The sequence below is a fragment of the Chelonia mydas genome, chromosome 21 (assembly GCF_015237465.2).
Source record: "Chelonia mydas isolate rCheMyd1 chromosome 21, rCheMyd1.pri.v2, whole genome shotgun sequence".
NCBI lineage: Eukaryota > Metazoa > Chordata > Testudines > Cheloniidae > Chelonia > Chelonia mydas.
This window is the reverse complement of record NC_051261.2, coordinates 12,604,002-12,610,198: the sequence shown is the minus strand read 5'-3', so window position 1 is coordinate 12,610,198 and position 6,197 is coordinate 12,604,002. Positions and strand designations below refer to the sequence as shown.

General features: G+C 49.2%; 1 protein-coding gene across 12 annotated transcripts in view; it reads left to right on the top strand.

Annotated features, from left to right (window-relative positions):
- Positions 1-4,740: 4,740 nt before the first annotated feature.
- Positions 4,741-6,197, top strand: part of KCTD20 (potassium channel tetramerization domain containing 20) — a 42,631-nt gene continuing 41,174 nt past the window's right edge. For 3 of the 12 annotated variants that reach the window (XM_043533768.1, XM_043533765.1, XM_043533769.1), the window contains exon 1: positions 4,815-4,834. The gene's annotated coding sequence lies outside the window, so the exon portion shown is untranslated. Of the gene's footprint in view, positions 4,835-6,197 lie in introns of all 12 variants that reach the window. The other 9 variants (XM_043533773.1, XM_043533771.1, XM_037885164.2 and 6 more) reach the window with 9 other exon arrangements.

Genomic DNA, 6,197 nt, shown 5'->3' with positions numbered 1-6,197 from the left:
ACATGCAATAAACAATGAATCTGTATAAAAGAATCTCCCTTTATTTACCAGGTTGAGAGAGTTCTGTGTTAATCTGGTCTGTTGATTGATTCCCTGAGCATCTCAACTTGTGTTTTCAAAGCACTGTACAACCATTTGTTGGGATTCCCTCAGACCTTTTCCACTCACCTTACCCAGAACTAGTTAAGCCAGCCCTCCATCATTAGCTGGTTAATCCTCATAAAACACTGTGAGGCAGGTAAATAATACTTATTACCCCCATTTGACAGAGGGGAAGATGAGGGTCACCATGTCCAGAAGTAGCCAGTTGACTTTGGGTGCCTCTGTTTTTTGAGGTGCCCAACCTGAGACCTTGGGCCTCATTTTCAGAGATGCTAAGTACCTAAAATCCCCATTGACTTCACACAGCTGTGTGAAGTCAAACACTTCTCAATGTTGGGCTTTGGCACCTGAAATCAGGGGCCAGTCCTAAAACTTGTTGCCTAAATGAGTAGCCCAAAACCACACAGCCAGTGGGAGGGCGGGGGGGAACTGGTATAATGGCAGAAGGCCTTAGCTTAACAATACTCTGTGGTAGGGGTCCTAGGAGGTAGTAAAAAGAGACAAGAGCAAATCTGAAACAGAAAGAGGGTCAACTTAAATGCGGTAAAAGGGAAGCTGATCTCAGTAGCAGATCCCCTTGGTGGGCATTGCAGCAGTTCTTCACAAGTAGATATAGATCTGAAGTGAGAGACATGAGGGGTGTCATTTGCAATAGGGCAAAGGGGGCAGGTGCCCCCAACCTTGTTTTTCCCCCCCAGTGTCATAGGTCAATATGCTCCCTTTTATGCTCCTCCTCCCCCTGACTTTGCAGGATATAATAAAATCACATATAACGTTAACACAACTTTGCCCCTCCCTATCTCTTCCTCTCCAAATTTTCCTGAAATTATGCCCCTGAAAGGCACAAGTCTTCACAGAAGGGGCATAGGTGGTGTGATTTTTTTTTTTTTTTAAACAACTGACTTATGGGTATGTAGCTGACAGCAGAAAAATCTTCCCTTGCTTCTTGTTTTTTGAATCCTCTTTCCTTTCTGTGACAGCCCACTAGCAGTGAGCATCTCCCCTTAAGTGGTTGCTATAAAAGCAGATCCTAATCTTCTTGTCTCGTAAATGGGCTCAACTTCTCCCCTGGGAAGGGGAAGACCATGAAGTTTTGGGGGGGACAGTGAGATTTTGGTGGATCCAATCCCAGTTAAATTTTAGCCTAACTCGTTCAGAAATAAAGGCCTTGGCTACACGGCCACTTTACAGCATTGAAACTTTCTCACACAGGGGTGCGAAAAAACACACCCCTGAGCGATGCACGTTTCAGCGCTGTAAAGTGGCAGAATAGACAGAGCACCAGCGCTGGGAGCTACACCCCCATGGTGGTTTTTTTGTGTTTTTTAACAAGTTTTCTCCTAGTGCTGGAGCCGTGACTACACAGTGGCAATGCTTTAACGTTGGTAGTGAAGACGTACTCAGCCAGTGAGTCAGCTCCTTGCAGGCCAGTTTCTGTCTTCCTATTGCCAACACCTTCCCCACAGGGCCCAGCACCTCCTTAGGGACAACTCCTCAAAGCCTGTGCCAAAAGATGATTTATGCAGGCATAACTACTGTTCTGTTGTGCTTTGACAACCCCCCATCCCTTCTCTGGCTTTGACTAACGCGGCTTCAGCCAATGTGGGGTGACACACCCGAACCACATTCGGGGGCAGGATCGCATTTGACTTCATTAACAAAAGAAACATGAAACACTAATTGCAAGTGGTAAATGTTTATTTTTCAAATCTCGCATAAACGAGCTCAAAGAAAATGGGGTTAGAAACTTTTCTCTATACTTTAAACCTGAACTTTTTAATCATAGAAACAACCATAAAGCACCCCAGCATAGAACAAAGAACACCACTTATGATCCAAGTAGACATTTTTTTCAAATAATCTTATGACACAATCTGTAATTCTTCTATTCTGCCACCTTTGTTCCCTCGTGGATTCTCCCATGTGGATTCAAGCTAATGCACTGTTACCACAGGAAGGAATGCCACACACAGGCAATAATTTCAAATATTACACTTCCTGACTCAAGAGCTCCTTTTAGAAATTAGCATTGATCTGTACCATGTTGGCGGGTTTAGGTAATAGACCCTGCATGATGAAAAGCACCATCTCAAACCGACAGCTTCGCGTCATGAACACATTTGTTACCACAACAGCTGCAACATACTACAGCATTCTTTCTGCTGCTTTAGTGTGATCAGAGCTTTAAACATCAAAGTAGCTGCTACGCAGAATATATCGCCACATAACCAGAGACTGAAGCTTCCTGGATATGTAACTAATTAAGAAGTTCAAATTAACATTCATAGCCAACATTTTCCAAGCTGGGTGCCAAAGACAGGCCCCCAACTTCATATCTAGGCATCTAAATAAAAGTGGCCTGATTTTCAGATGTGCTGAGCACCCGCAAATCCCCCCCAAAAAGCCAATGGAAGTAGAAGGTACTCAGCACCTTTAACAAGTAGGTCACTTTTCTTTCCATGTGTATATATAGGTAGGCAACAACAATGTGTGTGTTTGTGCACTGGCATCCAGATCTCTTGACAAATGATTGATAAGGAAGTCTATACGCTGTGTATGACTGCCTTCACCATTCATTTTTCAGGAGTGGCATAAGGTGTGGTGGAAGGTGACAGGCTACAAGTAATACAATTTACAGAATTTGCTTTTTAACTAAATATAGGCCCAATCCAGTAAACATTTATGCAAGTGAGTAACTTTACTCGTGTGCCTAGTCCCCTAAATTCAATAGGTCCTAGGTGAGTAAAATTACTAAAATGCTTACATGTTTGCAGGATCAGGCTCATTAATGTGCATCCCAAAGGAATGTTGTGAATAATCAAAATGGTCACAGAGGTTACATTTGATCTGTCCAACCGCATCACGTGAGGTCAGTGACCAACACATCAGTGCAGTCTAAGCTAAGGGATCGCTTCGTTACATACATCCCACTGTAAATGTAGTGAGAAATAATGCAAAACTTCATGAAACTTTCTAAGCAAGAACAAAATAAAGTGAGCTGTCCCCTCTCTGACGTCTCTTGGTTCTCCCATGTGTAGGCCCTGTGAAAACATACATGCCAAGGTATTAAACAACAGGCTGGGAATGCAAATGTGAGAATTATCACACCTTCTGCCTGTAACCAGAAAACATCAGGGGCCTAATCCTGCAACCTCGTGGCTTCAGTAGGAGCCAATCTCAGGAGGGAGGACTGCCAAGCTGGGCCTCAAGGTGTTTTTAAGAAAAATGGCAAATTCCTCTCCCTCCTGCTGCTGGGATGTGTCCATGGATGTGACACCGTATTTACAGAGCGCTGTTCAATGAACACACGTGCTGCTTCACAAGCATGACCAGGAACAGACGGTCCCCGCTCAAAGGAGTTTGCGGTTTAATTCAGACAATACTTGCATACAGAGCACAAAGGCCTGTCTCCCCTTCTCTCTCTCTACCTGCTCAACATCCTCCTCTTGCTCAACATGCTGCCTAAACTCTCTGACAATCCTGCGATCAACAGCATCCCCAATACGAGCCAGCTGAAGGGCCAGCTTCTGGCACAGTTCCTCTTGGCTGCTGCTCCTAGAGGGAAGAGCTGGCTGAGGAAGAAGGGTAAGGTGACCTGGATGGGGGGTGAACACAGGTTAAACAATAGAATTGTGAAGGCAGTTGGCTCATGTTGCCTGCATGGAACATAATCCTGCCAGAGGCACCTGCAAAGGTATAATTAACAGGCATCAACAGTGCTACACTTGCCCCTCGGGGGCCAGGAACATTTCCCAGTCCCAAGGAATAAACCCTCCTCTGTGTGAGACAAGGCCACTCCACCCCCCACAATCCACTTGAGATATCACCCCTCCCCATGCCCCTCCTCGCTAAGTTCCTTCTAGGGAAATTCCCCAATAATCACTCCCTAATCTTTGGATACCAGGGACATCCCCCACATCACTCCACCCTTGGGGTACCAGGGACATCCCCCCTGTCACTCCACCCTTGGGGTACCAGGGACATCCCCCCTGTCACTCCACCCTTGGGGCACCAGGGACAACCCTCCCCGTGACTCCCCCTTGGGGTACCAGGGACATCCCCCCCCGTCACTCCCCCTTGGGGCACCAGGGACATCCCTCCCATCATTCCCCATATTGGAGTACCAAGGACAACCCCCTCCTCCATCACTCCCCTTTGGGTCACCAGGGACATCCCCCCCCCCCCCCCACATATTCCCCATATTGGAGTACCAAGGACAACCCCTCCCCCCATCACTCCCCCCTTGGGGCACCAGGGACATCATTCCCCATATTGGACTACCAAGGACAACTCTCCCCCCCACATCACTCCCCCTTGGGGCACCAGGGACATCCCCCCCCATCACTCCCCCCTTGGGGCACCAGGGACATCATTCCCCATATTGGACTACCAAGGACAACCCTCCCCCCACATCACTCCCCCTTGGGGCACCAGGGACATCCCCCCCACACCCATCATTCCCCATATTGGACTACCAAGGACAACCCTCCCCCCCATCACTCCCCCTTGGGGCACCCGGGATATCCCCCACGTCACTTCCCATTGGGTCACCAGGGCCATGCCCCCCGTCACTCCCCCCGCCCCACCAGAGCGCCCGGCCACCGCCCTCTTCTTTCTCGGATCTGATTGGCTATCGGTGTCAATCCAGTGGGCCAATCACGTTGAGGAGGGGGTGTGGTTTGGGGGCGGTGACGCTGGACGCTGGAGTGGTGCGGCCCGCGGCGGAGAGGAGGTGAGAGAGAGCGAGGGGGGTGGGGAGCTCTGTCCCCCCCCCCCTCTGAGGAGGGGTCCCTGGGGGGCTGGGGCGGCCCTCTAATTCTGAAGGGAGTATCTGGGGGAGCTAGGACTGCCCCCCCCACTGTGAGGGGGGTCTCTGGGGTGCTAGGGGCTGGGGCTGCCCCCCCCTCTGACTGGAGTATCTGGGGGTGCTAGGGGCTGCCCCCCACTCTGGGGAGTAGTCACTGTAGGAGCTAGGACTGCCCCCCCACTGTGAGGGGGGTCTCTGGGGGTGCTGGGGCTACCCCCCCCACTCTGACGGTATCTGGGGGTGCTAGGGGCTGCCCCCCACTCTGGGGAGTAGTCACTGTAGGAGCTAGGACTGCCCCCCACACACACTGTGAGGGGGGTCTCTGGGGGTGCTAGGGGCTGGGGCTGCCCCCCCACTCTGACAGGAGTATCTGGGGGTGCTAGGAGCTGCCCCCCACTCTGGGGAGTAGTCACTGTAGGAGCTAGGACTGCCCCCACACACACACTGTGAGGGGGGTCTCTGGGGGTGCTAGGGGCTACCCCTCTCCACTCTGATGGGAGTATCTGGGAGTGCTAGGGGCTGCCCCCCACTCTAATAGGAGTATCTGGCGGTCCTAGGGGCTGCCCCCCACTCTGGGGAGTAGTCTCTGTAGGAGCTAGGACTGCCCCCCCACACACACACACTTTGAGGGGGGTCTCTGGGGGTGCTAGGGGCTGCGGCTGCCTCCTCACTATGAAGGCTAGGGGGTGTCAAATTGTGTATCATTTACTCTTTTGCAAGGGGTGCAAAATGGTACTGAATCACGATTCTGTACTTGCACTGGTGTTGTTTTATGCTCACTTGGCAGAGATGTAAATAACTACACAAGGTGCAAGGCAGTCAATTATTTAGTGTTTAAATTTGGATTTACTGTCTATGCACAGAGTTGCAGTGGTTTAACGGGAGGAGTGATTTTTAAACCCATTGAGGGCAGGTTTAGATGCAGTTTCTGTACCAGGGATGAAGTGAGCTGTTGCCCATGAAAGCTTATGCTCAAATAAATTTGTTAGTCTCTAAGGTGCCACAAGTCCTCCTGTTCTTTTTACTTCAATTAGAGATGTTATCCTTACAATAGTAATAATTATTCAGTGCAACCTAGTGTGGATACAGTTTTATCAGTATAAAGGCACTTCAAACAAGTATAGCTTATTTAACTGTTATTTTGCATTAAATCAGTCAGGTCTGTTTCAGTAGATCTTAAATCAGTTAGGAACAGGTTTAAACTGACCTGAAATAAAATGTGCTTAAACAAAAATAAGAATCCATGTAGAGGTGTGCACTAGCTTTGCTAAACTGGTGTAGATTTATG